We start from the raw sequence: 9,697 nt of genomic DNA, 5'->3' as shown, positions 1-9,697 counted from the left end.
TTAATATTTTAGATAGTATCTAAGATAGATAGCTAGGGCGGGCGTGGTTTCAGCAACAAGTCGCATGGGCTCCAACTTCGTCCCGCCTCTTTGCCCATTTTCAGTTATCCGTGAGTGACGTGCGGTCACGTGCAGCTAAGGTAGACGCGGCCTCATTTGCGCGTCAAAACTGCTATTCAGAACTCTATGGGTGACGTCACGAACACTACGTCCATATTTTTTTACAGTCTATGGTAATAACTGGATATGCGTCAGTTACGTCCATGCATTCAGCAGCCCAATTAAATAAATACCTGTCTGTCATTAATGTTAATCAAACAACAAAAGATGTTAAACAAATGTAGGCTATATGTTAAATAAACCTACTGTATCTGAAAAAAAAAAAAATTTAAATTTACTATTGTTTTTGTATATTTTGTATATTGTATAACACAAATAACTTATAAAATTTCTCATATTAGCCCATGCACATATTGTCCACCTCTTGCCCACCTGTACATACCAGCTGATATAAAATGTAGTCTTGATTTGGGTGGTCAATCTGCATTTAAAAGTTTGAAAGGGTTTGAAATCTTCTAAATCAAGTAAAATGACTCCAAATAAAGTAATTTAAGCATAACAAAGTCAACTTTAATCATATAAAATATAATTTACCCTCAAAATTGTGGCCAGTGAAAATGTTGAGTGGCTAGTAACAGGGTTGCCAACTCTCACGCATCTGGCGTGACACTCACGCTTTCAGCATCAATCTCACGCTCTCACGCACACGCTAGTGATGGCCGCCTGACACCGATGCTCCGACACAAGCTTCGAACTCGAAGCAGCATTTTTCTTGAACTACTGCTTCGGAGCTTGCTTTGGTGCGGAAAAACACACGTGACCGATGACGTCCGAAGCAGCAACTGCTTCGGTTCTCTGAGTGAATCACGTGACTGGTTCAGACCAGTCGATACTGCTTCGCATCGCGAGAAGCTTCATGACGCGATTTTTTGTTGCACGCACGCTTCAGCAGCTTTTTAGGCGCGTAATAGGACTATATAGACACCCAAAATGATGCACAAGATGTGGGTTTGTTGTATTAGGAGTTTGCATAGTTGTTATTATCACTGCATTGTTTGATCATCATCATGGAGCCAGCTAGGAAGAGAACCTGTTCTCCAATGTGGGAACATTTTTATCTGATCAGTCCTAATAAGGTGCTTTATTATACCTTGGTTATCCTACTGCACCTGGCTTATTTATTTGTGGCTGGTTTATTTACATCATTCACACAAACCCTAGTTACACTCATACAGACATTATATTGCTATCTACAATTTCACCACTAGATGTCACTGAAACGAAGCTTTGAATGAATGAACCCATTTTCAAAACAATTGATGAAGTGGTTCAATACTGATTCATTGCTTCATTTGGACATCACTAGCACACGCAGGAAATGTCACGCCAAAATCCATTCTTCTCCCCTTTCAATCCGTTACTTTCTGTTGATGACTAGATCACAGCGTATTAATGACAGGAGAGGAGTTTAAGGCCCACAGCTGTTACATCTCCCTACAACGTTCTCGCTGCAGTATTCTCTGATCGTTGATTGGCTGAAAACCTTGCACCTGATACGTCAGTTGCGTGTGAAAAGTTCAGAGAGAGTTCGGAGCATAGGTTCGGAGTCGGAGTCGGCACGTGTTAAAGTTTGGAAGACAATCAAGGTAAGCAAATAATAAAATGGTGAGCCTTGTCACTACAGACGTAGCCTTGCCTAATCAGTCTGTGTGCCGAGACTAAGTTACAGACTTCAACTATAGTTTCAATTGTTGTATGACGTGCATTATGATGTGGGCTAGCTAAATTGCTCAATAAAAATAGTCTCATGTAGGGTCCGAAATTACCACACTGGCGAGTTAATGTTCATACCAAAATATGAAATTTTCAGCGCGCACGAGCAGAGAGAGAGAGAGAGAGAGAGAGAGAGAGAGAGAGAGAGAGAGAGAGAGAGAGAGAGAGAGAGAGAGAGAGAGAGAGAGAGAGAGAGAGACCCGGCCGCGCGCGCGCGCACGCGCACTCAATATACAGAGCGGCCAAAGCGTCAAGCTTCCCCGTACTTTTTGACAAGCGTCTTTGACAAAGCGGCCAGAGTATCTTTGCAGCTCAAGTCGGCGGCGATGTGTACGTACAGTTAACGCTCTATTTGTTGAGGGCGCTGAGGGAAAAGGATATGTGAAGCTCCTGCCACTGGAAGAAGCGGTCGCCGCCCATTTGTGGCCGCGCACCCATCAAAGCCGCGCAGAAGAATTTTCTCGAGAAAAGGAGTTTTCTCATAGCGTTTGCAACGCAATACTCGTCCCTTATCTATCAGGGAACCGAGGTTACGTAAGTAACCGAGTACGTTATATATAGACCAATTTGGTGTTTGCAAACAGCGATGACGTTTTTTATGGGCGGAGCCTACCTGGTTGCAGAAAATGACAGTTGAGCAGTACCAGTCTATGGAAGCCACGAAATAAAAGAATAAAAAAAAGTTAATTTCGAGTTTATATCTCACAATTCTGACTTTTATTTCTCGCAAACCTGAGTTTATATCTCACATTTCTTACAAAGAAAAACAGAATTGTGAGATATGCTCGTTATCCTGTAACTCGTTATACTCGTTTTCTGAATTGCAATTTATCCCGCAATTCTGACTTTTTTCCCCTCAGAATTGTGAAATAAACTCACAATTGCGAGTTATAATGGCCGAACTGGGAGTCATAAACACGCAAATGCAAGAAAAAAAGTCAGAATTGTGAAATAAAAATTTTATAGACTATGTTTAAAAGTTATCTATGTAAAATGTTATAGGTTTAAATATTATTTCATGCTGTAACTGCTATGTATGTATGTCCTCTGAACTGCATATGTGAATATTGTAATAATATGTAGACTTACTGTTTACATCAAATTCCTGCTTTAATAGTAGACTAATCCTTGCAGGTGTCATCAGTCCAGTCTGTGAAACGTCTCCATTTAGCTTCAAAGGACGTTTTCAACGATGGTTTTCTTTAAAAATGAAGACTATATTTTTTTGCATTCCGATTCCAACATCCAGAGACAAAACAACAAAACGTTTTTCTCTTATTCTGTGGATTTTGCACATTTTCCTCCAATTGCTACCGCTATTTTTCTGCAACCACTATGCGCGCGCAGCTGCAAGTGACGTAATTGTGACGTCTGCTCTAAAGAGGTCTATACGTTTTGTTATATAACAACCGATATGACAACTTTAGCACATTTATCAGCTATACATTCATTCAGTGTTTTCCATTAATGACCCTCTGCTGCCGCCACCGTTTCATAATGAACTGAAAATTTAAAACATACTACGTTTGCCAACGAACTAAAATCGAAACTGCGATATGGCTTTGTGCCTTTATAAAACAGCAAAAGACAGTGATTAAGTATATATACAGTCTGTCTGTGCTGCGTGTTTTAAAGAGAAGTGAGCGCATTTGCGCACGCGATCAGCTGGTGATCTGGTGATCAAAATAAAGCTCAAGGATATATCTTTTAAAAAGAAATGAGTACAAAAGTATTGTAAAAAAAAAAAAAATGTTTGAACCCTTTTTAATATCCAGGTACAAGTCAATGCTGTTTCTTTGTTCAATTTGCACACTGTACATGGGTTGAAGCTCTTAATTTTGAATTTCCAGAGTGCACCAGATTGATGCATTTAACCTTAAAAATTTTTGTACAAAATTTTCTTCCGGGGGGGCATGCCCCCGGACCCCCCTAGCGGAGGTACATCCAACAAAGTTTTACAAATTACAGTGTGAAATAATGTACATTTTCTGAACAAGAATATGACAACAAAAGCTCCTTTCGTGTCAGTAAAGCTATTAATAGAAAATTGAAATGTCTTTGGACAAATATAGATTTGGGCTAAGCCCCTAATGTTTACAATGAATGGCTCCGCCCCTGTCAGGTAACAAAACTGACAAAAAATAAAATAAATTATTTCACCCCAATGATACTAAGTAAACATGGACTGACATTGATTTTTAAAATTAGGGTTACCAAACATTTTCTCCGCGCACACGCACAAACTGAAATTTTTACAAAGTCTCACTCCAGCCAAAGTCCCAAAGTTGGCAACCCTGTAGTAACTTTGGAAAACTACTAGCCACAGTGGCTGGTGAGCAAAAATGTTAATGTCAAGCCCTGCCGGCATGCATTGCTTCAAGTCAGCTGCCGATCGGTCTGTGCAGCGCTGCATCAAGTCGAACAAGCCTAAAGTCTTTGTATGTAGCCTACAGAAAGAGTCACTCAGAAATCGCCACAACAGACTGACATTCTGGAAATTTTGTGCGAAAACATTTTGTTCACAGTCAAGAACACAACTACAATATTAAAAAAATAATAATCACTAATTATAATTTGATGAACAGCTCATATAACAAACACAAATTAATAGCTATTTAATAATTGATCTGAATCTATTTGTTGTTGCAAAACAAAGCGTGGAAGTACAACACACGACTTGAAAAGCGCACCTGGGCACAGCTGCAGACAAAAAAAGCACAAAAGCACAGAGGCATCGTCATTCTGCCTCCAGCAACCACAATTTGCTAATGAAGTCAGAAATACACTGGTAATTTAGCACTTCAGGCAAGTCCCTCTCTGCCTAGGACAATTAACAGAAAAGCACCTCATTTCACAATTAAGATGTACTGCATACGCTCGAGTGCCACGGAAAAATGAGGTTCCAAAAAAAAAAACCTCTCCGTTCTTTCAAGTAAAATTAAATGAGTACATCATACAATGCATCTTATTTCATCGTACATATGGATTTCTTCTCAGCTCACTGCCTTCTATTAGTACCATTCTAGTTAGCCTGATGAATAGCTGCTCGAGCTGCCTAAATGGATTTTAACTCTCTAACACTCAGGCAAATGACACCATCATTTTGTTGCAGCTTCAGTGCGGACAAGCGGGTCAGCTGGCCACGGTATATCTGCTGGATGATTTAATTGAATTGTCAGAGTTGGCGTCCTTTCATTGGGCAGCGTCCAGCCCTGCGATGATACACTGCAGAGTACTCCATCTTCCCTGACATCAGTGGTGGAATGAAATGCGTTTTCTGACGGAGTCTGAAATTACCCTGCATTCACTCAATGATAGACTCATAAACAAACATATGAAACTGTTGAGGACAATTTGGCTTTAATGAAGACTGGATAAGTGTACTGTATTATTGACAGAGAGGAAGCCAAACAATATGAATGAATGTAAATGGAGCGAGTACTGTAAAGGGGAATGCATTGTTTTCAAGCATCTTTGTGAACGGCTAAAATACATTTTCAGTAGCTCAACTGATTTCAGAACAGTGCAGCTTGAAGTCACCATGAAATAAAACTGACATTTTTTTAATTTTTTTATGGAATATAGCAGTGCTTGATGTTATTAGTGATGCACCGATCATGATTTTTCATGACCAATTCCGATATTTTAACAAGCAAATCGGCTGATTCCGAAATGGGATGCTGATTTTTTTCTTTGTTTAACCCTTAAATGCATGACTGTTTCGCCAATCATTCTTACATATTCGGGTCTTTATCGACCCGGATCAATATCTAACATGGAAGAATCTCTACCTGTCGCGATAATATAAAACTCCTCTGATATTAGAGTAACAATTACAGAAGAATAAAATAAATCATATTTTGTTACCTTTTGGAGCTTGAAAGGGCTCGGTTTGAGCAGATATTTTATGCCATCATCACTGTCCTCCTATTTCCCAGTAAATTCAGCAAATAATAGGCTATTTTTATGTTTGAGGTCACAAATATGAGCCCATTCGCAATCTCAAACGTATTATCAAAACTATATAATTTTCAACATCTTCAAAATCAATATTTCGATCGCTAACAGCTTCACCAGATTCATCCTGTAACAGTTACAGTCATATTTGATTGCGTTCAGTACTTGCTCTGCAGTAAATCGCTGAGCCATTTCATGTTTTTCTTATTATTTCGTTTTCTGTTTAAATGAGTCTCACTTCAGCATTGTGTATCAGACATTGCCACCTTGTGGAATAAAGGTGAATTGCACTTATTCCGTCATCTAAGATTCAATTATTGTTGTGCAGAAAAAAATATAAGTACACTCATACACACCTCGGGTCATTAGCGACCCTATACAAATTTTTACAAAAAATTAATACAAAAACAGGCATTCTTTTATAATTTTATGATTTTTTTTCTTGTTATTTTCTTTATTATAAATTATAAAATTATTGAGGAATACCAAGAAATTTGATGTCTAACTTTAAAAAATGAACGAGGAGGAGGGTAGTGAATGACGTCCCGGGTCACTTAAGACCCGAGGTATGCATTTAAGGGTTAAGCAAATTTATTTGTTGTTTATTTGCTCTATAACAGGCAAACTGGACTTAAACAAACAAACAAGCAAAAAATTTAGTCATTTGAAATGAGAGGCAATCACTGCATGATCCAAACAAAGATGCTACACGTATGTAGTTGAGCAGTTGTTTTTGATTTGAATTAAATTGTATAATTTCAAGATTTAAACGAAAAAACACAATGGTCTGTCTTTAGATTTGTGAAATTATGCTACATATGACACCTGCACAAAACAAAAACAGCAGACGAACTAAATGAAAATGCAAATCCACTCTCTGACAGTAGATGGCACTTATGGAACAGCAGCGGTTTCCTTGGGTACCTTTGTACTTAAAGCAGCGCTGCGCTTATAAACTCTACTCAGAGGTAAGAGAAAAAGAAAATACCATTGAACCTTTTCTGATGACAGTTATTTCCCTTCAGAGATACATTCATACCCCCACCACCAATTCAATGCTTATATTTTTCTTCCTATATTTCCAGCATCGCGAACAGTGAGCTTGCTGTGCCTGGGGTACAACGGGGCTAAAGGCGCACCGGGGTAAAAAGCGCATTTGACTTTATTCTCCTTTAAACCACTAGATGGCACAAAGATTCACCTCAACATTTTTCTTAACCATGTTTGACTATACACATGGATATTTGGCTGATTCTTGACATGATCACGGACAGCAATGCAAAGTTGATTCTGTGCTAATTGGATCTATTTAATGTTTTTTCAATTTTGAAGATTTATGTAGCTAAAATTATTGACCATGTTTTGAAACAAAGGTCTTGTTAATGTTTTTCAGGGTTGTTCAAGGTAATTGTTTTTCAATGCAAAAATAAGTTTTAATAAGCACGTATAATTCGCAAATGCTTCATGGGAGTGTGATATTGCAACTGAGCTTGTTTGTGTGGTTCTTATGCTGTGTTCATTGCTGTCATAATTACCATAATTAAAGCTCTGTATGCTTTTGAATCGCTCTTGTGGTACTTTGACGTCATACACCGACCAGTCTGCACAGCGCGCTTCAAGTCAAACACACCTTAAATCTCTAGTGGTCAGGTGGTACAGTGGCCACATGGTAATCATTACTCAGAAAATCACATTGTAATTACAAGTTCAACAAGCATGTGAAGGCTTTTTACAGTTCAGAATCATTACAGTAATTATGAAGTGCCGTGAATGCACCTATATTTCCATGGTAATTATGAATTCTGATTGGTGGATGCAAGGAGGACATTTTATAGGATTATTGTTGCCTTCAAGTGCACCTAGGAAAATCATACTTCCCAGTCGAGCGCTCGTTATTAGGACATGACGCACATTTAAGTTGCAAACAAAACTCGTAATAGTCTAACAAACCAAACTAAATAATTATATCGTAAACAATAAACCGGAATGTTTCAAATAGACATGTCCTTTCCAACATAACTACTCAGCTACTCGTGTATCAGAATTCCCACTTGTAAATACAACTTTGCTTGGTCATTCATGTGCTAACACTCATACATGCATATTTCAGACTTGAAGGACACAACAGTAGGCCTAGTGTAATTCTCCAACAGGAACTGAAGAACTAAACTACCCATAAACCTTCATTACAAAGATGTGGCTTAAAGCAAAATTGCAAATTCCTATTTTGTCATCTAGTTAAAAAGCAATAAGATAATTTATTACACAGAAAGCAGACCCTATCACCCCTGAAACATGGAGGATATTGCTTTCAGATGGCTCGTTTTATCAGTCCTCTACTGATTTCAGGAATACGTGGATGTAAAATCTCATCTGCCGCTCCACTGATGGAAAATCAACATTTAATCACTATTTCCAGGCTTCTTGGAGAAGAAGATTATCATCAATATAAAAAGTGGTTCAACACAAGAAGGACTTCAGGCTATAATGTGTGCAAATTCATTTTTTGCTAATATGGCAAGAAAGAGTCAAGCACTCACAGAGAATATGCAATAAAATCAGTCATGGTCTACTGGATTACCAGAAATAGCATTAGTAAAATATGAGCAAATGAGTTAGCCGAACATTGGGTTACATTTTTGGGAAAAAACTGGAATAGTACTGAAAATGGAGAGTGCAATGTTGATGATAAATTATAGAAAGAAAGAAATCAAAAAAAAAAAAAAAAGAAAAGAAAACTGCATTCACTACAGGAATAACAAGCTGAAATTATCCATATTCTCTTTAACAAGGCCAATAGTGCAGAGAATGGTAGTGCAATCCTGCTGGCCTCAATAGAGCCAGTTTGCCTTCATAAGAGAACCTTTGATGGTAAGGCTTTTTTTTTTTTGCATTGGAGAGCGCTGCAAATTCATTCTTTCGATTCATTTCAAGAAGCCCTCTTGTCTCTAAAGATCAAGGCACATTTGTTCTTAGAATACATCAATAGGGAAAAGTTTTGGGCTCTTTTCTATCACACAAGAATGACTTTTCCACAAAAACCTGGAATATCTTCTGAAAACCATTTGTCACACAAGTTAGTGTTCTGCAGTCTTTTGTTATTGGAAAAGCAATTATGCATAAAAATATAATTTATGTGGCTGTACTGCACCATGCCTATGCCATGTTAACACTAAAATATCAGGTTGAAACTTATAAGAAAACATATTTGTGGCGACCAGGGCGGGTGAGAGCCGTGAGGGAACGGCGTGAGGCCGGTGGCGTGAGAGTTAATGAGCTCCACCTGGGAGGCGCACCGGCCTTGAGTCTCTCATGGAAGAGCTCCGGAAGCATTAAAGGAGGAGCGACGACAGTGAAGGACGAGAAAGGACCAGGCCTGGACTTTACGTTATGTTTTATTATGTTGGTGTGGCCGGCATATGTCCGCGAGGGTCTGCCGGCATTACTTTCGTTTTGTCTTTGTTTATTTTATTAAAGATTATTGTTTTAACGTTCGCCGGTTCCCGCCTCCTTCTTCCCGTACATACGAACTGTGTTACAGTATTGTAAATGAACTCTTTGGAGACTCAGAGACTTTAGATATGCATGATTAAAAGCAATGCATTTTCTCATTTTCAATGCTTTTCTGTATGTCTACTCTATCAGTTTTGGATTATCATATTTTTAAATATGAACCCAAAGGGAACAACATCTGATTAACAATGAAATTTATGGTGCATCAGAGAGGAATTTGATATGATATTATAGGGAAAGTGTTTGGTTAATTTAATTTAATTTAAATGACTATTATTTTTTAATTACAATTATTTTTAAATAGTAATTTTAAATGAAAATCATTCATTCATGTTATAGGGATCTCTGCAGAAAGATAAATCAAAAATCAATCTCAACAAAACATTAAACGTAT

At 38.0% G+C, this 9,697-nt stretch overlaps 1 long non-coding RNA gene across 1 annotated transcript; it reads left to right on the top strand.

Annotated features, from left to right (window-relative positions):
- Nucleotides 1–672: 672 nt before the first annotated feature.
- Nucleotides 673–7,867, top strand: LOC125267387. The gene is made up of 3 exons (XR_007184664.1): nucleotides 673–1,706; nucleotides 6,675–6,758; nucleotides 6,876–7,867. It is a non-coding gene; the product is annotated as an uncharacterized LOC125267387 (long non-coding RNA).
- Nucleotides 7,868–9,697: the final 1,830 nt, after the last annotated feature.

Source organism: Megalobrama amblycephala, linkage group LG4, assembly GCF_018812025.1.
Source record: "Megalobrama amblycephala isolate DHTTF-2021 linkage group LG4, ASM1881202v1, whole genome shotgun sequence".
Lineage (NCBI taxonomy): Eukaryota > Metazoa > Chordata > Actinopteri > Cypriniformes > Xenocyprididae > Megalobrama > Megalobrama amblycephala.
The sequence above is the reverse complement of the archived record's forward strand: the minus strand, read 5'-3'. Positions and strand labels throughout refer to the sequence as shown.